The sequence below is a fragment of the Oxyura jamaicensis genome, chromosome 13, assembly GCF_011077185.1.
Source record: "Oxyura jamaicensis isolate SHBP4307 breed ruddy duck chromosome 13, BPBGC_Ojam_1.0, whole genome shotgun sequence".
Taxonomy (NCBI): domain Eukaryota; kingdom Metazoa; phylum Chordata; class Aves; order Anseriformes; family Anatidae; genus Oxyura; species Oxyura jamaicensis.
In genome coordinates, this window is record NC_048905.1 from 5947212 (window position 1) to 5970874 (window position 23663).

General features: G+C 48.8%; 1 long non-coding RNA gene across 1 annotated transcript; it reads right to left on the minus strand.

Annotated features, from left to right (window-relative positions):
• Positions 1 to 98: 98 nt before the first annotated feature.
• On the minus strand, positions 99 to 22872 carry LOC118173643. Its single transcript, XR_004754325.1, has 7 exons — positions 18569 to 22872; positions 16332 to 18093; positions 15168 to 15408; positions 7642 to 9804; positions 4664 to 4866; positions 3192 to 3366; positions 99 to 2450 (listed from the first exon to the last, which is right to left on the minus strand). It is a non-coding gene; the product is annotated as an uncharacterized LOC118173643 (long non-coding RNA).
• Positions 22873 to 23663: the final 791 nt, after the last annotated feature.

A 23663-nucleotide genomic window follows, 5' to 3' on the forward strand; every position in this document is an offset into this window, starting at 1 on the left:
GAAAAAAAAAGAAAGTCTTATTTAAATGATGTTGGTTTTGTTTCTACTTTCCTGTTGTATAAGAATGGAAAAACTAAGACACTAGGCAGTACAAAATATAAAATCTGTATAGCATTTGTGTTAATATTCAAATATGTGCATCCATGGAAGCAAAAAGACCATAATGAAATGGAACACGTCAATGCCATTGAAAAGAACCACTGTGGCGGTGATGAAACACCATGTTTTGACATTCTCCTGTTGTAAAATTTCATTGAAATTGACAAACTGCCGAGAAATATTTTGATTTTGAATAGACTGTACTGGATGAGAAATTGCTCTGTTGAAAATTTTTCAGCTGGCTCTATTGCAAACTGAGTAAACAGCTGACGAGCGGGCCATCGTCACTGCTGGAGACAGCGAGACAAACACACGAGGGTCAAATCCTGAGCAGTTTAGCAGTCAGTCATCAAAATGCCATTTGACTTGAGCAGGAAGCTGGACTAAATACGAACGACAGTGTTTGGCACTTTGTGGGTGTCCAGATGGCCTAGCATTAGGCACTGGCTTCTAAGGGTGGATACAACCCAAGTTATTATCAAGGCTTCTTGCAACAGCCAGGGGAGAGATTGACAAGTCAGAATGCCTTCATTAGGAGCCAAATTCAGGTCTGCTAAATCGTCCTCTAAATTTCAAGCAGATGAAAGATGCAGAAGGAGGAGGAAGATGGCAAGAAGAGTTGTTCACTGGAATGCATGTACTGGAACATGCACTCTTGTCTTCTGCTGGAGGGACCTCTGCCAAGGGAGAACATCAGTTCTGGGGAGCTGCTGGTTCAAATTGCCATTTAATCTCTTCAGACTGGCTCTCACATAGACCCATGGCACACGTATCTCAACTGTCTGGTAAGTCTGAAAGTCCACATTGTTCTGTTGTCCGCTTCAGAGAAAGACAAAAAAAAAATTATGAAGTCCACAGTTGCCTCATTTCCAGTAATTCCTTTTAAACTAGTTAAAGTATGTACTTGAAGTGCTAGAAAATAATATCCTTTTAACACTTGAAAGGAACTGTCAGTTAGAAAAATGTGTGCCCTGTTTTTGAAGATGTACTGAAGTGCTGCTTTGTCTATGTGCCGAGCCCAGCGCGGCGCAGCCTGAGGAGCTGCAGTGGCCACATACACTGTAACGCTGACCCAGCCGGCACCAAAACAGTGTGACAGATGCAGGATAATGCCTGACACCATGATTTCCTCAACTGTTGTGCATTAGGGCTGTTACAGGACAGGAGGATTTGTCTTAGGAGTCCAACAGTTGGAAGAAGTGAGTGATAGGTTTATGGGAGTAAATAAGGTTTCTGTATGCACACAGAAGGAAGGATACAACTCTGAAATTATTCAAGCCATATTTGATGTAGAACCCTAATGAGGAGTAATGCTGTGACCCGAGGGAAGGGGTGTATTTGTGCTGAAGCTTTGGGATGCCTCCTTTCATCGATGGAACCCAGCTTGGTTCATTGGGACTGGGAGGTGGACACTGCTGCATGCCAGTGTGCAGCCTGGCTGCTGCCTTCACTGTGCTGGTGGGACAAGGGACAGCTCATGGAGGTCCCTGTGAGGGCTGTATTTGTCTTCTATTATGATTTTGGCATTGACAATGAACAATGGTGTTCTAGTTAAATGCTAGCTGCCTGCAGATAACCTACATCTCAGGGAGGGAAATCCTACAAAGCCTTGCTCTGTTCTCCAGTGAAGTCCTATTGCTTTGCTTCCCCTGATCTACCCTCTGGAAGCTCTCAATAAATAAGTGTTTCGTCACCTGGTTTACTGCTATCTGTTCTTTCTCTTTTCCTTTCTATGACAATGTGCTTGGAGCATGTTGGATGGTTGCCCCTTCATGCAAACTGAAGGCTAGAGGTGGGAGGGCAAACCCCTTTTGGACAAAAGGGGAGACGTTTGATGCACAGCAGTGTGTTGTAGACCTACAAAATAAGGCATCTGTGTATGAACATTAAAAAAAAAAAAAAAAAAAAAAAAAAAAAACATAATTTAACACAGGATATCTTCCCATTTCTGCTGTGACTTCAGCAGCACTCTGTGCCTTCCCCATAAGCTCCTCCAGAGGCAGCAGATCAGTACCGTGAGCTCATGTTCTGCCAGTGGGAGCTGCTGGACAAGGGACCTTGGCAGAAGGGGCAGCGAGGATGTCCCCACCCTGGGTCCCAAAGATCATCTCTGTACCCCTGCAGCCCCAGCCTGTTGCTGCTCTGTGGCCATCCTGACAGTGCGATGTCGGTGAGGCATTTCGCCACGAACTTGTGCAATGCCTTTAGATCTTCCTTGCAGCCTGTGTTGTGAGTTTTGATTTATCGTTTGTTTCAATTGCACCTGCATGTCCCAAAGCAGATGGAAAGCTCAGAAGAAGCAGTACTGGCTCCCTGGTCTTGGAGTGAACTCTCCTGGGCTGCTGGGTTTTCTGGAGAAATTAGAACACATATTGCAAAAGATGGGCTTGCTGGTTTTATTAATGTTGCAAAATAGCTAGCTTCGAGAAGCAGCCAAGAGCGGAGCTAGTCCCTTTTCCAGCCGCAGGTTCTCTCATGTTGAACCCTTCTCTCACTACTTGGCAGTGCAGTGCAAATGTGAGAACTGTGCCTTCTGCCAGGGCTCTCACGTTACGCCTGGTCTCTACCAAGCCGTGCAGCCCAGCTTAGCTGAACGTGGAAGTTGCCTCCCTACTGTAGCCTGCTCTGCTTACCCAGGTGTGCCGGGAGGATGAGGGGCAAGGTGGACACCCAGCACCCTGGTGGCAAACAGGTCCCCACAGCAAACACCGTGTCGGTGTCAGGAGACCCCGCAAGCAGCTCATGCTGGCTGAGTGTCCCAAAGCTGGTTAAAACAACCTGTCCCCTCGCTCCAAAGGGACATAGCTTGGCCTTTCCACAGCTCCAGGTAAAGAACCACTGGCTGCGAGAACTGGGTGAGTAATTTGTAATGAATAATTTATGTCAGTAATGTTGCTTTTTTCTGGTATGTGAGCTGTCTGTAGGAAATGGCTGGATTTTTCCCAGAGAAACTTGTTATTTGGAAACGTTTATTGAATAATCTCTGAAAAAAGAAAATCTCGGTCTGCAGCTTATTAGTGAGTTGTTTGTTGTGAGTGTTTGATAGTCCAAATCCAGACTGCCTTGCATGCATGCACACAGCTCACATGGACCTGATTAAAGTCCGTCTAAAGTCAGAGGGAGCCTTTCCGCTGCCACCACTGGGCCCCGGGGTGGCCCGTGCATCGTGTGTCTGATCTGAAGGCTGTAAGCTATTTTCAGGAACAGGTTTCTCCCACACGTGCACCAGCTGTAGTTATCCATCCTGCTTCAAAATTGGCTCAGAATCTGTCAATTCAGAAAAAAAAATCCATTTATCAGCTCAGCTGCCAGCATCCTCTGGTACCAAGCACAAGCAAGCTTCAGGCAGCATCCTCATCAATTCAGAATTTAGCAAGAGAGTTTTAGATAGGTTTTGTGAAATCAACTTCTTGGGCAGAGGAGACAGGACAGGCAGGAAGGTACAGGACTATAATTAAGCGGAATAAATTTTTGAAAGCATTTTTCCAATTTCAAAGTACAATCCCCGCTGTCTTTCAATTCTCCTACATCAGTTCTGCCCATTCTCAATTTTATTGTACCTGTTGGCTTTCTTGTTGACTCCAAATCCTTGGAAGTGTCGTGCTGTCCCTGGCGCTGTCAGAAGGAACTGAGCACCTGCACATCTGAGAGGACCTGGGGCACAGGTCCCACCCAGGACAGTGAGAGGTACGTGGGACTGGCTGGGAATGCAGCTCCTGGACCATCCAGCCCTGTGTGTGCTATCACTAGCAAGCTGCAGTAGTGTCCTGCAGTCCCATTTGTGGTCACTTTTGAGACCACCACTACTTTTTTTTTCCTGATGGGCATGCTGTTTTGGGCCTTGGCTGGTCAGGCATGTCAGACTGCTTGCTGCCCACAACCTCACTGCAGTAACATTTTGCAGCTCTTGCGAGGAGGCTGTAACTACACATGGGATGCAGCAGACCTCGGCTAACCTGGTCAAGGTTACCCCGAGTCTTATGCACCACATGCTCACATATGTGGTGAGAACCATGGAGGGGAGATGGTCCCCTTGAGCTCATGGGCATCATTGTTCACTTTCCAGATAGTAAATCATCCTCAGACAAATGAGAGTGGTCATTTCTGAGAGCAGGAATACAGAGATGCTGAGAACCAGCCTTGAGATTGTTTACATCCAGCCTGACTCCACCAGGACCCTCATGTACTGTTTTTGCTGCAATAGAGTTAATTTTCTTCATAGTAACTTGTACGGTGGTCTGTTTTGGATTTGTGACCCAAACAGTGTTGATAACAGACCAGTGTTTTAGCTATTGCTGAGCAGTGCTTGCACAGAGAGGAGGCTGGGGTGCACAAGGAGCTGGGAGGGGACACAGCTGGGCAGGAGGAAGGGAGGATGTTCAGAGTGATGGCATTTGTCTTCCCAATCACCATGATGTGTGACAGAACCCAGCTTTCCTGGTAAGGTCTGCTGATGGGAAGAGAGGAATTAATTCCTTATTTATTTATTTTTGCTTGCATGCACAGCTTTTGCATTACCTATTAAACTGTCTTTATCTTAACTCACGATGTTTTGGAATTTTACCTTTCTGATTCTCTCCCACATCCCAGTGTGGAATATTCAGCCCATGTCTATAATGTGGGTCTGAGCATGGAGAACATGTTCCAGCCTTGTCTCCCAGTGGACTGAGGTCCTGCAGCATGCCTTGGAGCTTAAACCCCAACCATCTATGCCGTCTCATTGTCAAGCTGTTCCAAATCCAGGCTTTTGTCTCCTTCCAGGCTTGTCTGCAAGTAGAGAGTGATGTCCTTAAAAAAAGAAAGAGCTGAGAACTTTTTGGTGGAGTTAATGGATGCACATCCAAGGAGGGACTGAAAAACAGAGAGGGAACGAGCCCTGCCTGCATAGCTGCGCGGATAGCCATGGCTCAGCCAGTGTGCTCCAGCCACGGAGCACGAGCACTAAGCCATGACAGGAGGTTGGCGCGGGATCATCGCAGATTATTAGTGCCTCTTGCTTTATAAGCAAAGTTCTGGGGGAGGAAATATGTAGTGAAGTGAAACTGGTGATTGTACAGGCACGCCGGCGATTAAGGTTGAAGTGGGTGGGCAGTCTGTGGGGGCTGGTGTGTTAACTCCAGCCAAGGAGAGGCACAGGCTTTCCAATCTCTGCTATCTCAGTTTCAGCGCTGCAGACAACCCATCAGGGTGTCATTAACAAGCAGTTACTTCGCTCTCGTTGCTGTGCTTTAAGGAAATATGTCAAAGGCATTTCTGGTGAGCGAGGGCTCGGTGCGATCAGATTGCTCGAGCCTTCTCACAGCATTCCATTCAGATTATAATACACAATAGTTCAGACCCTGCTGTGTCCCATTACTCAATTATGAAATTGCTTTAGAAGTTGGGAGCTTACTGATTGGCTCCGAATGATTTCATACCCATCATATTTCTGTGTGTTTGTGCTCTTGGACTGATTGCTCCATCTAGTTGGTTCAAGCCGTTTCACCCTTCAGTTTCATGCACGAGAATGTATTTTATACTTCCCCCTATCACTAAAAAAATACCACTCGGAATGCTTCGCCCCTTCGCGTCAGGTGGCGGAGGCACACATGACCTTTGAGGTCGGCTGCTGCGGGTTCAGATCCTTACTGTAATTGCGCAGGAGCTGGGAGCATCGGGAAGGTGTGGTGAGCCAAACTGCAGGCACACAGAGCTCCTCTGCCTTACCCACCGGGCTGGCTGGGACCCTGCTGCACCCTGTGCGTGCGTGGAGCTGCAGCTGGGTCTCTTTGTGCAGCCCCTGCCCTCAGACTGATTCCTGAAGCTTTTATCCACCAAGCATCAGGACCGTTTGATCCACTAACCATAATCAGCCTATAGAAAATTTAACTTTGTTCAGAAATTGTATGAAAGAGGCAAGGAAAAAAGGTATCGATTGCTTGGGCAGATATGACTTGCTTTTGTGTATCAGATCTTTATGCACTCGTCTGCCTTCCTGCCTCTTTTGTTGTGGGGTAAACACCTCCTGGTGATGGCAGACTTCACAGAGAGATGCATGACTGCTTCATGCTTCATGAGGATTTTACACCTGTTTAAACTAAGCCCCATGAAACCTGACTGTATGTGGTTCAATTCTTCTGAATAACCCAGTTTGTCAGTATCCTCTGCAAAAGGGGGAGGGGGTGTGAACACTAATGAAGTCTGTGGGACTCAGCTCATGTATCTTCAGGACGTTCAGTCCCATTCGTATCCACCCGTGGAGAACTGAAACAAGGTCCTGTTCTAAATTAAAATAACGTTACATGTTCTAGTTTGGAGAGCCAAGATAAACTCTGTCTTTGAACTTCTCTAAGACTTACTGCAGGTGATCACTTTGGGCACCCATTGCTAACAGCAGTGTCAATTTTCAGGAACATTTTGTACCACCCAAAATAAAAAAGCTGAGGCTGATGAACTGAGGGCACACAGCAATGCCAGAGCCTATTAGAATGAAACCATTGATGTCTTCTAAGGCGATGCTGAGCTTATCAACAGTTTCTGTGTAAAAATGCCCTTGGTATGCAATTAAAAGTTCTCTCCCTTATTCATCAATAAAGGAATGTGAGTCAGAATAAACTGCTCAGGGGGTTGGATGTGTTTAGGAGCCCGTGGATATGGCCAAGCAACTGGATGCCGTTGACCTTGTGCTCAAGCCCTCCATCCGCTGTTCAAAGGGGAGAGATTTCTTAATAAAAGCCTGTACTGTGGCAGTCCCTGAAGAGTTTCTCTTGGGCCAAATCTTGAAATCCTCTCTAGGTTAATTCCTCACTGGAGATATTCAGATACTTGCAGAAATCAAAATGAAATGAAGACACTGGCCTGTTTTTAGGTAGTAATCTCTTTCCCAGAATCAGCATTCAGTATCTTTTTTTTTTTTTTTTTTTTTTTTTTTCAGCTCAGATCAGACCACCAGCAGGTTTGTTTCACCCTCTAGGTGTTGTCAGGGAATTACTGGAAAGCAGCATGACTTTCTGTACCTTTGATGCTGTTAAAATAATAGCCCCCTTTGCCTACACAGGGATGTAGCTAGAAGGTCTGTGAAAGGTTTTAGCTCATGTTTCCAAGAAGAACCACTGATTTTCTGATGAGTTAAGGCTTTGGCAACGACAGCAGGATTCTCTCACCTGCCAGCAGATAAGAATCATTGTAAATGTTCACCATTCTGGGCTATGCTATTTAGCCAGTTGAATACTCAAAAGAAAAGCCAGTATTGTGCCATCTGAATTTTCCCCTTTCAGAGTTTCCACTGGATGTGGTTGTTCTGACAATCTGCCATGCCACTAGCACAGAGAGGTGCTTATCTTGCAAAGTTATTTCATGTATTTATTAACTCATTGTGTTTACTTATTTAAATACTCTCTGCAGATGAGACATATGGCAAACGCTGGCCAGCTTAGTCTCAGCTGCTTCTCAGATCCAGATGCTAATATCATTTCATAACTTGGCTCGTGCAGTTCAGATCTGTACCAAAAGATTCTGTTTTGAATTACTATTATATTTGATATTAATACTAAGCATACTCACAGCTGTCCTACATTGCTATTTCCACCCTCCCTGGGATTCGGCTCTCAGACAGAGGACATAACACTCTTGTCTGCCTGCCTCTCAGGCTTTTAGATCTATCCTGGGCTCGCAGCGTATTGTCTACAGCAGAGAAGATGTGCTAATTGCCATTGCATCATTCCCAACTTATGAGCCTGATGGCTTTTTCACGGTCAAGCCTTTGCTGGCTTTTCCAGCATCATCACAGTGGCCTTTAACCGGGCAGCCCAGGGAAGAGTTATATGCTGATTGTCCAAAGTGTCTGGGGGCATTTGGGACTGGATTTTGGGAGTCCTTAGTCACCTGAAGGTAAGGAATGGTATCCAACAGGTTATTCCAAACCACGTCGGGTCCAGATCCTCAGTGGTATTAAATGTCTTTGTCTCAGTGAAGTCGATGGGAGTTAAGTAGCTGAGTGTGCTGTGGGTGTAGATCTCCATGCCCCATTCTTTTGGACATCATCTGCATCTGTGGGACCATCAACACCTTCACGAGCCTGGTGACATCCAGGATGCCCAGCACAAGACTTCCTCAGGCTCGTAGGGAATGGGCTCAAGTCCGGACCTCAGTCTTGCAGATGTACAGAGGCAAAATGCCTCCAGCTTGTGCGAGGTTGGCTGCTTTGTAGGGAGCCCACAGCACTCACTGAGGGTGTGGAGGGTGCAAAGTAACGCCTGCAGCCTGCTAAGGGCCGTGCTCTACCAGCTGAGCCTTGGTAAACATCCCCGTCACCAGGAATGACACTGCAGTCACTTCTATGACTCAAGTATTTTCTTTTTCCCACAGAGCCAGTGTTGTTAGGGAGAGGAAAAACATCAAACAACTTGATTTCTTGTGCCCTCTGAATCCTGGCTGAGCAATGAGTGGAGCCACCTTTTTGTCCATGGCCAGAAATGTGCCCTGGGCACTGTTTCTTTAGCACAAGAGCAAGATGCAGTCCTCTGCTTGTTGGCAGGTCAGCAGTAACTCTTTCTAGAGAGGAGGTCTTGTGCCTGTACTCACTAAATCAAAGTATTTCTGCTGGTGACAACCTAACCTATCACCTTTTATAGAAGAAAGCAGGAGAAAAGCTGTAAATCCAATGCATCCTCTCCAAGCCCCTCGGGATTTTGCCCAGAACTCTAGGACAAGCGCTCAGGAGTATCCAGGGTGACGTTCAGGTTTTGAGCAGGTCGGTGTCCTTGGCACAAACCCATTCAAATCCACGGTAGTGCAGTGGGCACAGGTCTGGCCCCAGCAGTGACGCGTCCTGGCCAGGCGTGGGTTTGAGGAGCACCTCGCCTGGGTGTTTTCCAAGGTACACCAAGACGCATGCTGTGCAGCGGAGAGTCAGCGCCTCTCCCTCCATCTTCTGCTTTCTCCTCGGAGAGGATTTGAGTTTATTTAATCTCAGATTTCTTGCTGAAAAACGCTCAGTGAGCATGAAATGCCTTTGAACTCTGGGAGCATTGCTACTGCCTGTAATAAGGCTGGGTAGCAGGAGACAGCCGCTTCCGTAGCTATTCCAAACACATCTGTGCGACGCGACTCAGGAAGCATCGAAATGCCTCGGCCCCGTTTGTAGGTGCGGGATGGAGGAAGGGCACAGTGTGCCACCCGCACACCCTGCTCACAGCACGCAACGGGGGCAAATGGCTGAGCCGAATATAAAAGCATTTCCAGCCCAGACAACAATCAGCTGCAAGGAACTTGGAATACATCAGAAAGCGGATAGCCAGGAAACCCTTTCCATGAAGTGCAGGGAGGATTTAGTTGCTGAGAGCTGCAAAGATGCATACATTTTCCTAAAAAAACATTTGTGGTGCCAACATGAAGATCCAGTGCATTGTCTAAACAAGCCAAGATTCTTATTAAAACCAATTGCCTCGGTTTGTTAGGCTACTTTACTATGGTGCCTCTAAGCCAACATATGTATTTGGGTTTAGAAGAGCTGTTGCAGCCAAACCTTAGGTGGCTAGAAATGAATGTGAGCTGAGCAGATGCAGGGTATCATTTGCCCACTGCTGTCCTTCTGAGGCTGTTTGATGGCACGTGGTATGTCAGACGTTGGCTTTCTCCTCTCTGAGAGCAGATGGCTTCACGATGAAGCTGCGCAACACAACTTTGTATGAGGTAGAGGCAAGGCTGCGGGAACTCTGGGTGCACCTTGTTTGCACAAACAGTGACGTAACAGAAGAAAATAAGACAAAACACACAGAATATTTCTTGTAATGCAGATTTCGCTTGGTGGAGTGTTGTGAATAAGAAAGAGGTGATATCTTTCATTAGGCTGTTATGATCCCCAAACAATCTAAAAACCCCAAACAAACAGAAGAAGCTCTTGTGTGCCCGAAAGTTAGTCTTTTTTTTCTTTTTTTTTTTTTTTTTCCTGGCTAGTAAAAGATACCATCTCTCTATAACCTCGTTTCCTTTGCACATCATGTCTACAGCAATCCTGTTGCTGCTGGAGTAAGAAGTCAATGGTGCGTGCTCCTGCATCATGGGTGCTGCTCTTCATGGCCTCATCGTGGAGGGAGAGTCCTTCCACCCGTGCCAATGACAACAGGTGGGGTACATGAAACTGGCACCGGGCCCGATGCGTCTCTGGTGGATGTGCTAATACAAGTATTCAACTACTATCTAAGCAAACTTAAAAAAAAAAAAAAAAAAAAAAAAAGGAAAATCTTCTGAATGTGTATTTGAAGCCAGAATTACTCATCTCTACTTTATTCTGAATAGGGCACCAGAAGCTTGATTCTGTTTTAGCAGCATGAGGCAAAACAAAAAAAAGGTGAAGTCTTCAAGAGGTGTGCTAGAGAAGGTAATTCCATGCATCACAATGTATCCAAAATCTGGAAGCTGAGAAATAGGGAATTCTCTTTTCCTATTTCTTTATTGAGCCTTTTAGCTCCTCTCAGCTCCCATGCTAACATGTTTCTGCGGACACTGTTTCGGTGGCCCTGCTATTTCCACTGCTGCCTTCCGTAGGCACAGAAGAAACCTGGAAGGCCCTGTCTGGGGAAGAGCTGCTGAAAGTGCTTTGATTTTTCAACAGGGTGAAAGTCAGACGTTGCAGTTAAAAAATACACAGCCTCATCCTTCACAGACCTCCGCCCCTGCAGCCTCCTGACTTATCTATGAATGCACTTTGCGACCCTCAGCACATCACTGATTTCCGAAATGCATTTAATAAAAATGGACAATGATCTTGCAATGTGTTGCTAACAACACAGCACTGGATACCAGCAAGAGCTGCTGCTGCCGCCCCATGGCACCTTGTTTTTGGGTGCTCTGAAGAGGATCTGGCAGCCTCAATGGGGAAATGGGCTTCATGCTGGGAAGCGCTGGGGTGCTGGCACCTGTGGGCCCCAGGGGCTGCCCACCATCTACAGGAAAAGACGAGGTCCCCATGCTCAGAGCAAAACCACATTCCGCCTGCCTTCAGCGAGCTGTTCTCGCACATCTGAGCCTCGAGGCAAGCTCCCAGCCCAGCTATCAGACTCTTGGCAGCAATTTCCACACGGGTTTGTTGTATTTGGACTCGAGATTCCCCCTTGACCCCAAAAGTCACACTAAAAGGCTAAAAGTATTTTCTTTACTTGCTAAAGAAAACACAGAGGACTTTATTTAGTTATTCAGAACTCCTCAGCCATTCTTCGGTCACTTCATGATTTCCTGAGATTGTATCTGTGCCATTGTCTGCCGGCTCGGGTCACTCTGTGCAGCTTGGAGGGGAAGAAAAGCTGTTACATTTCATTGTCCTCAAAAGAGGGGAGAAAAATCCGACACACGCTCCCAATCCAAACAACGCCGCTGCCTCGTGCATTCTTGACAGCTAGCAAGGCTTCATTGAAAACCATTTGTAGCCTTTAGCTCCCTTCTAACAAGTTGGCCATTGCCATAGAGGAGATTTTTTCTCCACTGATTTATGAGCTTTAATTTATATGCGAGCCTGGAATACTTGCTTTGGGAAGAGCTCTGCCACAGGCCAAGCTCGCATGGAGATACACAGCAGTTTGCATGGTATGCTCTGCATTTTCATCATCCAGCCGCAGCAGGATGAAAAACTCCAGGTGAGGAGGACGCGTGGTTGTAGGTGGTGCTGAGCACTCTCACTTCCCAGCGGGTCTGCCAGCCTGGGCCAAAGCGGCACACTTACCAGGTGAATTTAACAGGTTTGGAAAGCCTCCACATGACCCAGCAGACACGCTTTGGAAGTGTGAAAGTGCTGCTGAAGCCTGGGCTCCCGTGCAGACTATGCGCGATCACGTGGAGCGGCTGGGAAATTGTTTAACGGTGTCTCAATGGGTGGTAATGGGATTTTCCAACCCCGAGCCGCCTCGGCGGAGTCCGGGTGTAGGTAGGATTGTGCTGACTCCGCTGTTTCCTTTGGAAGGGAGGGAGAGCATTTGGCACTTCTTTGCATCGGGCCAGGAGCTCCTGACTGCGGGCTCCTTGGCCGAGGCGTGCGAGTGGTGATGCGCACCCTGAGCGGGCTGCGCCCCACTGTGCACCTGACAGCAGCATGCAGGCTGCTGCTGCTGCACCTTGGCTGAAGGCAGGCCTCCTCTAGCCCAAGGGCAGCAGATGTCATCTCTGCTTTATTAATTTCCTTGCTTACAATGTGGGAGGAACAAGCGTCTCGCCCCTCCCCTTTCTCTGCTGTTTGTTATGACCTCTTGTTGCATGCAGATGACCAAACCGCCCCGTGTGCTGAAAGTCCAAGGAGCTCTGTTAAAATCATTGGAGGTTGGTGGAGCAGGGAGCACGCTCATAATACCCAGCCCTTCCTAATATAGGTTGCAATGCCCAGGAAAAGCACCCCACAGGCAGTGCTGTTGCTTCCCCGAGGGATTTCATGCTGGGTCTGTAGGAGCAGGGGCTTGGATGCTGCTGGTGTGGCTGAGACCCATGGGCAGCCCTTGTCACCGAGCCGATGGGTTTGGTTTTGCCAAGCAAAACAGAATTTTGCAATTTTTGCTGCAACATCTCTGGGGAGCACCAGATGCGCTGGGTGAGGCAAGGCGTGGTTGCAAGCCCCTGCGTTGCTTCAAAGTGGCTGAAGAAGTGACATCCCCAGGACACCTGTAAGGTCCCTTCTGGTGCCATAGGGGCCAGGAGTGTCACCCTGGGGTGGAGGCATGTGGCAGCAGACACCAGCTGGAAGCACGGCCCCCTGAGGTGTCAGCTCATCCCCTGGGGAGGCAATTTGCAACAGGGAGCATGGATTTGCCTTGGAGAGTACCCTGTTAGTTGCCACAGCAGGATGAGAGCTGAGCCTCAGGGCTGGATCCCACAGCACAGCCAGAAGCGTTGCAGAAAAGCCCCCCACCCCCATCCCCTCGGTAAGTCCCTCCACGCAGGAAAACACCAACACGCTGACAGTGAAGCACATGTTCAAATGTTTTTCTAAACTCCGTGGCCTCAGGCCAGGATCTTCAAGGATATTGAGCTCCCTGATTCCCACTGATTGCACTGAACAGCTTCAAAGGCTCAGATCTCAGCGTGGATGGTAATGAGGCCGGGTGGGTTGGATTCCCTGACTTAGCACTGGATCGTGATGCTGACACATCCTGGAGCTAGTGAGACCTGCTGGCCCGGGGGGTCACCTACGCAGAGCTGTGAGCTAGCAGCAGCAGCCTGTTTACACGGCTGCGGTTGTCTAATCTCAACTGTTATCGTTCATCTACATAACTTCTTCGCAAGCCTCAAGATGCTTTATCTTGCACTGTGAGCTTGAGGTCTAGTTCCTGACTGCTGATGTGCCTCCGCTGTTGTGCAGGAATAACGAGACAGTGCTCGAACATGCTCGGCTCTCAGCAGAGCCTAGAAGGGTCTGGGTAGATGTGGACAGCTCTTGCCTTCACAGGGAGGAGTTCAAGCAACGTCAACTTCAGTGCGTGGCTCTTCACAGCACCTTTGTTTTGCTCAGTGCCTGGCGAATGACTGGGTCACCTCCACCCCTTGCTGATATTTAATCATTAATTGCATCTGAGTTTGGAAAGAACCTGCTGCATTTGTGAACTTCCCTTCATCTGATAGATGGCTTTTCTGACTGGAGTTCACTGGAGCCCACTGGGTTACCCCTGGCTGTAGGAGGGCAACTAGAAGGTGTCCTATGGAAAATGGTGGGGGGTTATGGAGCAGCCTAGTGGGGACACATTCAGGTCCTGAGGATGCATGCAGATCTGAAGAGGATAGCGTGATGGGCATCCCAGGAGGCTGGGAGTGTGAATTTGGATCCAAGCACAAGGGCTTACTCACACCCATGCGATAAGAAGGCTGAGGGGAGAGGCACAGGGTTATTTATCCATTTGTTTGGCAGTAGACAAGGCAATAAAAGGTGCTCTTTTAAAAAGCTCAAAATAAGGAAACCTGAGACAGAGACAGCCTCAGCCTCCCGAGCTGTGCTGCGCCGAACAGAGTAACTCCTCGCTCTCTGACTTCTTTACGAATTGCACTCTTGGACTTGTCCTCCCCCCCACGGGACGCACTCCACCCACCAGTACCTCTCTGACCTCATCTCCCCTTGCCCGTCCCCACCCGCGGACTCGCTCCTGCACTTCTAGCTTCCAGCAGGCAGCTCCTCGCAGCTCCTCCGTGTCCTCCTGCACCGCTTTGCTCTTGCTTGGTTTTCCATCCAGTCCCCTCCCCGGGCGGGCTCTCACCTCCCGCCTGCCTCCCAGCTCTCTGGCTCGGCAGCTTCCTGATTCTGCCTCTAAAAATAGTCTCCGTGGCTGGGGAGTTTCCAAACAAACAAATAAGCAAGCAAAACACAAGGAGGCTGTGGTTTCCGCTGCTTGTCTTTCACTTACCTGGAGCTAGAACACACCTTTGGTGCAGAAACATCACAATACACCACACTGAACCGAAGTGGTGAAGCGTGCTTGGTGTGGCCAGGCAGCCACCAGGCTAACATCCCCTGAGATGGTCCCAGCAGGGGCAGGAACACCGTCCTCAGCACCAGCCCTGCTGGAGGCCCTTTGGAGCTGTAGCGATACCTGGCTGCTGCGTTACTGGCAAGGAAAACAAAGCATGGAGGTGGGTGCTGGAGCAGCTTGTTCAGCACATGAGGAACATTGATCTCCCTGGCTTAAGTGACGTGTGATGAATGCACATGCTGCCGGGAAGCTGATAAAATGTTCATTGTGATGCCCAGGAATTAAAATTTTCTGTAGGTGGGACACCTACACTGTTAGACCAGCAGCTGGGTAACTGGACAAAAAGGTCTCAGAAGCCACAGAAATAGAAATTAATCTAAACATCTAAGTATGTGTATAAGTGCACATGCATTATATCTCAGGAATATAACTTATTTGATAGCAAAACCCCATAGTTAGGGCCTGGCAGGGTCTCTCCCAGCAGCTCTCCAGAGGTGGGTGACTGTTGGAGTCGCAGGGACTCCACTGGGTGCATGCAGGGCATCCCTTCACAGACCAAATGCTGCTCACTTTATCCATGCTAGCAACGAGTGAAAAAAAAAAAAGGCCAAATACACTGTTTTGAAGTTACTGTCTGATCATGATTACCTGCCATGATGTTCTTCACAAGTTCTACAGCACTTCAGTTTCTTTTAGTCTTCTGCTTTGGGCTGGTGTCTGGCAGGGATGGATCCAGCTGTGTACTGGCTGTGCCTGTATTTCCTTGGTCAGGCCATTCAGCTGGTGCTCTTGTGCCATTTCCCAATGCCGAGTGGTTTTTGTGTAATGGAAAGGGGTAAGAAAAAGCCCTGTGCTAAAGCACGAGTAGTTGTGTTCCCACTCCAATGGGCTGCGGGAGTAAAAGAGACAAAGTTTTCAGAAAAAAAGTATTATCTTATGTATTTGTTCTGCAGGCCTAAGGGATTGGTGGGCATTTCTCATCTGCATCAGCTTGTCTGATAAACCCCACTACCTTTCTCCCCACAAAACATCCTCTCCAGACTGAAATATGGCACGATTCCCATAGCTCCTATGGATCATGAGATTAATGGAGTAATCCCCAACCTTTGATGTGCGGGAAACCAGCAAGGAATTGCAACATCTTCTGCTGCGTTCTTTGCGTCCCAGGGATGAACATTGCTGTACAACCTATGCATCCTTCTCCACGCACGTACTCCTCCTTTGCACCTCCTGAGGTCAAAGAGCTGTATGTGCTGGATTGGCAGCATTTGGTGGCACGAAGAAAAAAACAAATAAACACCAGACAGACCCATTGAGAATCCCTTCCCATCACCTTTCCATCAGGTGGCTGTTCCCTCATGCTCCCACTGGCCTGCGTTTTGCCTGCAGCTGAAGCATTTCTGTGCACCACTGGTTAATAGAGTACTTACAGTGCACTTCACAGTGGAAGGCGAAAAGAAAGGAATTAGGGAAAGAGAGGAGCCAGGTCAGGACTTTTTATTTTATTATTTTATTTTATATTTTATATTTTATTTTATTTTTGTTCCACAAGCCTGTGGTTAGCTAGCATTTTATTTTTTTTAGAGTCTTTCATTGAGATGGGGAAAATACAAGCCAGGCTTGTCCCTGGGCTAAATTTTGACTCCTAGAACTTAAATAACAGAAATAACCTCAGATGAGTCTACCAACATTCAAAACCTTATCAAATTCTAAGCCACATTGGGCTTATTTCCTACCAATGAAGATGAAATATATTCATAAGCTAGATGAAAAGGTGAAAATCAGCGACTTTTTCACCAAACAGGAACATACCTGAGCATCCACACCATGCTGATAGCTGTTTCGTATTGGAATGTCCTGAATGTTTTGTGGCTTTGAGGAGGTCGTTTGCACACCTGTTTAAAGCAATTTTGGTTTATTTCCTGTGATACATTATTAATGTTTTTAGCCAGTTAGATGTGATGCTCTGTTTCAGATCAGGCTGCAGTGATGGCTGTGTGGCTATAACTATGTAAGTACAATAGACTGAAAAACATAAAAAGAAACCTTTTGTGCTTCAGACAGTTGAAACATGAAAACGTGAAGAGAATTGGGGAGAAAAGGGTTAACCATTTAAAGGCTGAGTTAAACAAAACGTATCTGTGCAAGGGCCTCCCCAAGGAAGTGGCTGAGACCACATCGCTTGGATCATTTAAAATTAGACTGTACAAAGCAATAGAGAAAATTCTGCAGGGAACAATCCTTCACTGGCAGGTGGGATGGACTCAATGACCTAATAAGTCTTTTCCATCTCTAAGTCTATGAGATGAGCCTATAACTAGTGCAATATGGCTTTGCCCAGCGTTCCCATGTGCTGGCTACGAGCGGAGCCAAGTTGCACCAAACTGTGTCTTGTTTAAGTTAACTGTTTATGTCATTCCCTTGCCCCACACTGGTTCCTTTTTTTTTCATCAGATTCCCTCTCCATACAGATGATTCCTTTATGCTCACTTCATTTTTGGTATGTAAAGCATGTTAAATCACGTAACGTACCATATATTTTCCTTAAAATAGAAGAGGAGTGCAGGAAACACCCCCTTTCTCCTCCGTTTCTGCTCATGGCCATCTGACTGTTGTCTTGGGAAGGATTTGGACTGCACAGCTCCTTGCCCCAGTTGTCCATCAGGCTGGTCCCAGCTTCTCATCAACCATATGGCAGAGGAAAGGTCCCTTCTCCTACAGGTGTGGCATTGCACCAGCCAGAGCCCTGCAGGTCCCTTGTGGCATGTGCTCTCCTGCCTGGGTACTGACGTGTTGGGGTCTCAGAGCTCAAAGTACATTTGCTTTTACTCCCAAGTGGCTGAGTCCAGATGGGCTCAGAGTCCACACTGTTCTCCATATTGAAACTCAAATTCGCAAAGGAAATAGCACCGGGGATGCACAAATGGCAAATCTGCGGCTTGCCAACAGGCGTGCAGGCAGGGGACTCAGCCGTGCCTGGAGGCAGGGGAGCTGTGGGGGCTCCCTGCCTCCCCAGGATCTTCCGAGGACGCCCCCAGCCCCAGCCAGGCCTGCTGGCTGAGGGCCTGCTCCTAATCCCACCAGAGAGCAAGTGCTCCAGACTTTGCGTTTTGCTCCAGACAGGTTTTTTTTCTCCTCCACCTCAGGAGCGCATTGGCAGAAGTCAGGCAGTGCATCTGGATGGGCTGCTGCATGACGGGACTGACAGGAACGAGCATGGGGGTGCTGGGCAGGACTTGGGGCTGTCGAGCTTCCCACCTCCCCATGTGCCGACCCAGGCTGGAGGCCGTTTGGGCACAGGTGACCAACCCTCGTGTTCTTCCCTACCATGAAGGTGTCCCACCAGAGGCCTCTAGAAACTGGTGGTAGGCAGAGAAAGCAAGCTAAGCTGTGACAGAACGGGGCAGCTTACCTGGTGCCCACTGGAAGGGGAGGTACGTGAGAGGTAGACTAGGCTGAGGTAGGTGTGGAGATCACTGAGCTACGCATGCACTCCTTTCTCCTGAAAATCTCCGTTTCTTGAAGCCTCACCCCATCCCAGGAGATAAAACTCCTGCTGAGCTAGGTGGCAGTCCTGTGGAACAAAGAGGAAGTTCCGCCTAAGCCGCTGTGCGTGTGGCTGGTGAAGGTTTCTCTGACAGGTGAGAGCCAGCCAAAAGGAAATACTGAAGTGAAATGTTAAGTGGCTCACAGTGCCTAAACATGTTGGAGACGTCAGCTCCAACCACTGGGTGCGCGGACATCCCGGGACTCCCTGGTGAAGCAGGGAACAGACATCCATTCCTGCGGCCTGCGTTAGGACCAACCAAGCTGTCCCCAGAGGCTGCGGCCCAGAGCCCCAAGAAGGAGGACAGAAACACAGAGCCCCAGGAGATCTCCTGGAGATGGTGCTCCAGCCTGAGCCCGGAGCCCTCCTTCCTCCTCCTTGCCCCGAGGCGAGAGTAGCTGGGTTAGACCAACAGCAAAGTGTGACGTGCTTAGACGCGGCACGAAATGGAAGCGGGAGATAACCCAAAACCTCCTCAAATTCCCCACTCCTACTCACCCACCTGACTTGAAGAAGTAAATCAGGACATAACATGCAGTTGCTTCTTGTCGAGACCAAGCGTCCAGATAGCTTGCACGGGGGGCGAGTGCGTGTGTGGTAATTCGGTGCTTGTGCAGGCATGAACCCAAGTCCCCTCCTTGTCTGCCGGGTTCAGTGAGGTCGCAGGAGGAGGAGGAATTTGCCCCGGCATGAAATGCTGTGCAGGAGCCCACTCGCTCCTTTCCAGAGACCTGGATTTTCCTGGTCCCACGGCAGGACCCCGCAGCTCACTGCCCTGAAGGAGAGACGCTTCCCATGGAGGCGGTGGTGCATGGCCTTTTGGTCACCTGCTGTGTCTCCCCCTCTGCTCTGCAGGGATCATGGAAGATCTTCCACTGCTGCTTTGCTCAAAGCTGCATCCTCACTGCCTGCACTGGCGCCCCAACCCACTGCAGACCTGGGTCTCTACTGGGACAGGAGTTCCTGGAGGACTTCCACAGCAGGAGGATGGGTGGGAGGATGCAGGGGGCAAGCAATGAATGGGGCTCACTGATGGCCCCCGCACAGCGACACCTGGGTGTGTTTAGGGTGTGATTAGCTGAAGGTGCCCTGTGGCTCCTCAGAGAAGGTGCCCATGAATGCAGGAACCAAGCCAGGCCTGGCCTTGACACCCACACAGTACCTCCAAACCGGTCGTTGGCCCTATGCAAAGGAGAATGATGCATGGAAAGGCGATGGTGTGGCCTCAGTGGGACCTGAGAGCCAGCTCACATGAAGGGGTAGAGCCCAATGACACAGCTGGGCTTGGGCTGCTGGGATTCAGGGCATCAAAACCTCCCACACCACTTACACAGTGCTGTGGGTGCCCCAGGCTCATGGCCAGTGCTGCAGCCTGCTGCTTGCTGTTGCTGTTTTTCAGGTTTCATCTTACTGGAGAAAAAAAATCCTCCTGTTTGGAGGCAGATGTTAGGGAGCACAGGGTGCAAAGCACACAGAGCCACCTAGCACTGGGCTAGTGGCTGGGAAGAGCACAGCAACAGGGCAAGGAAATTATCCTTTGTACCCAAACCTCTACCTCCTCCATGGTCACAAAACCCCAAAGTTGTGTGAAGTTTCCTCAAACTGAGTCACTGATGGCAGAGCGCTGCTGAGCACGGCGCACATGAGGTACAGGAAAGCAAATTTCCCTTTGTGGCTTCTTAGACCTTTTAAATATTTGTTGTGATTGCGCTACTAATTAAATTCAGCTGTTGCAGGTAATATAACTCCTAACGGCTATTTTTTTTTTTTTTAATATATTTTTGTCTCCCTTTTAGGGGGCAAGTGAGCAGCACTTAAAGGTACATGCTCCATCTGTCGGGGTGGCTGCTGGTGGCAATGCAGAGCTTGGGCTGAGCTCTGAAGTCACCATGTTCCCCGTGCCAGTTTGCCTTAGGAAAGGAGGCACATTGCTGCAGTGGCAAGGCTCAGACCATCACCCCATAGCCCTCTGAATCTTGCTGGAGCTAATGGTAGGTGCATCCATCACCAGAGCTCTTCCCTTGCTTGTCTTGTGCCTGCCTGACCCTCAGCACCATCACTTCTCCTCTCACCTCCACTCCTTTATAAGGCTTATCCACATCTAACTCTTTCAGCAACATGATTCAGATTTGAGGGCAAATGGGGTGGAAGAGAAGTCGGTATGAGAAAATTGCATTTTTGTGCTCCAGCGTTGTGCTGCACTGTGCGTGTGGCTCAGGGCTTGCTGGTGCTCACCTTTGGGGCTGTCAAGGAGAATTTCTCTGTGTCAAAAATGATGCGGAACGCCCTCCCCATGTGTCCTCCAATGTTTTGAATTTTAAAGTGTAGCCCCAGGGCAGTATATTTAAAACATGATCTCAGGGAAGCTGGTTCATTGCATTTGTAAGCTGAAAGAGAGAGCTCGGAATGACGACGATAAATAGACACGAGGGCTTGTGGAGTCACACCAAGGTCAGGCTTCCCCCCCACCCCCCACCTCCGAGCATCTCCCCCCTGTATTCAGGCCAGCATTGCAGTGCCTAATTCAAATCCAAGCCCCTTTCTCTGTGCTCATCCCATCAGCTTCTCTACCATGGGTGCTGTGGCCTCCTGACATGGGCACTCCTCATGCAGGGGTGAGTGGTGATGCTTTGAAACCCGGGCACCCCGAATTAGGGCACAGAGCTATATTTAGACATCCACAAAAAGTGCCTTGATCTTCAGAGGGCTGGAGCACCTGCAAGCCCCAGCGCTGCCAGTGGGACCTGCAAGCACGCTGAGCCTTTGAAAAAACCCAACCACGGAGTTAAGAGAATAGAGATGGGGCTGATAGCGGGTGATTGAGTTATTGCAGCTTAATGAGTTGCCACGCATCTGCCAAGCCACAGCAACTGTGTGTGTGTGCGCGTGCATGCACGCCCCTATTCATCTAAGCTGTAGGATTTAACCTAAAATAGTTCCTGTGGATTTGCACTGGTTTGGCAGCAGTCCTGAGGCCAGCTACCAGGCTCTGCTGATAAGCCGTACTGAGGGGAGCCGAGAGCACACGGGCTGCAGCAGCCCCGCGCAGAGCTCAGCAGGAGATGGTGCCCCTGGGGCAGCCCCCATGATGCGACCTGGCCCCTGGCCTCTTCTGGCTGTTGGAAGAAAGCAAGAGGCTAGGAGAGAGTCAGAGCTTGGCTGGAAATGCGAGCTTGCATTTAGGACCGTGCCAAGCTGTCCCAGCGAGCATCGCTGCGTGCTGAGCCTGAGCTGAGGCTGGGGCTGCTTTCAGGTGCTCCCAGCACTTAGGTCTGGACTCGGGACTTTAGTGTCGCTAATGAAGAGCGAGAGGCCCTTTGTAAGAACTGGTCCTGGCGCCTTATTACGATTTTCCTTCAGTATGGTTCTGAGCTTTTGGTTGAAGTCCGTCCACTAGTGAAACAGGCAGGAAAAAAGCCTTCTGCTCTTCCTTTCAGGTCCCTGCAGTGCTTGGCTTTCCCACCCCAGTTAACCATCACACGGAGTAGGGGAAAGCAGGACCTGTCTGGATAAGAAGCCATCATTTTGTCCCATGCTTAAAAGAAGCCTTCTGTGCTTTGAACAGGCCAAACAGCATTCTCCCCCATAATTTTTTAACTTTGGGCACCTTTGCAAATTACTCTTCTGGCTGGGATGGAGACCAGGAGTGCCAGAACACCATGGGAAGAGGCTGCTCTGTGATACTGCCAACCTGCGAAGGAGGAGGAAATGCTGGAAATCCCCTAAGCACGCCTGTTTTCTTGAGATTCCCAACTCGATTTTGCAAACTCAGAAGATTTTATATAATTTGGTTTAGTCGGTTCAGAGGTTTAAGGCACTTGGCTATGCATCTGGATTGCATCTTTGGGGTGAGTTATCCAAAAAAGAACTTAGAGAGAACAGTTTGAAATTCATCCTTTGCTAGCAAAGCTAAAGGAAAACAAGAGCATGGGAAGGGAGTTTCAGCTCTGCTACTCGGTGTGCTGGGCGCTGGGTTTAATCCCATGGTCTGTGCCTCTACCTGCCTGGGCCATCAGGTGGGCAGCCAGCTTGACGTGCCACCAGCCACCATCCCTAACCTGACACCCAGCTCCCTGCCAGCGAAGGAAACCTCGGCTCTCCCTCTAACCACCGGCCTCCATCACCTGAAGGTCTCTACAGTAAGAAAAAAAGAAAAGAGAATTTCTAAACATGCAAATAAATCTCGTCCGATGTGCAAGTTCAGCAAGCACAGCTCTCTGACATGACGGCTGCTGCACACAAGCCAAAGGGTTTTATTCAGGCTTCCCAGTCTGAAAATGTTGGCCTTAGAAAGCTCTTAAATGAAACATTTTGAGTTGAAAAGTCCAAGTCAATTCAAAATAGTAACAAAGAAAGTTAATTTTCAGAGCCCTTTAAGTTTTTGACCGTAAAAGCCAAGAAAGTTGTGTACTGATGGGACGGAGCCCCAAGACACCCGCAAGGCAGCCAGCACCCCGCTGCTGGTGTTGACTGCCCCGAGGCCGCCGTCTTCGAGCGCCGATAGCGATCAGCACCTCGTGGGGCTGAGCCTTTCACCATTTGCCATGTTTTGCCTCACAGGCAGCTGTGTTTCAGCAGTGGGTGAAACGATTCCTGTTTGTCTTGAAGGGCAAATTCTTCCCTTTAGATGTTTGTGCTCACCTCCCATTAACTTTGGTATGAGCTGAGCTCATGCTTCCAAGAGCAAAATTTGGCTTATAATTTCTGCATGCTTCAGGATCCTTTGGGTACCATATAAATGTAAGATACTGTGATTCAGTGCTAAAGAGCAGAGAAAATGCAAACCCCCAGGAGACAAAGTAAGAGAAAATCATATAGAGCCTTTGTTTAAAAATAAAAATATATATAAAAAAAAGCAAAAGAGAAAGATTAAGAAAAACACTTCAGCCTCATTCCAAAGCTGATTTCATTGCATGCAAGGACAGAGTGCACATCTCTTACCTAGCGATAGCTTCTCTGACACCAGTGAGTTACGGGCCATTGGACCAGGCCCCAGTTTCGAAGGCATTATTGGAAATGTCTTACCTTCCATATTTCCTGTTTTTTAATCAAACTCACCGCGCTGCCAGAGGTGTTTCATTTACCGTGCAAGGGGGCGGTGAGGCAACCTCGAGCCACAGGAAATGGGAATCGCAGAGCAGCTCCTCCACGCTGGGCGCTCCCGGGGGCATGCAGCGTGCAGACACCGCTGCCCCCTGCCCCGCAGCACCGCTGCCTGGCCCCGGCATCCTGCAGCCACTGCCGGGTTCAGGGCTTTCAGTGTCTCCTCGTTTCACTCAGTGCCCCCACTCCAGCAAAAGCTAATGGTGCATACATTTTATAAGTTTATTTTCTATCAGCTGCCATTTTATAGTTTCTTGGCTTGTTGTGACTGTCATAAAATTACTTTATTGTATTTTCCCATCTGTTACATTTTTGCTTCTTTACAGGGGGACACTGCACGATGCAAATAGTCTAATTTAGCTTTGAAATCATTGTCTGAATGTTGTGCAAGGAAGATGAACATTGTGTTTACAGTGTGGCCTCTCTGTAGCACTGAGGCGAATGAATGATGCCCGCAAACCCCAGTGTCAGCAGGTGGACGTGGCTGCCCCCTC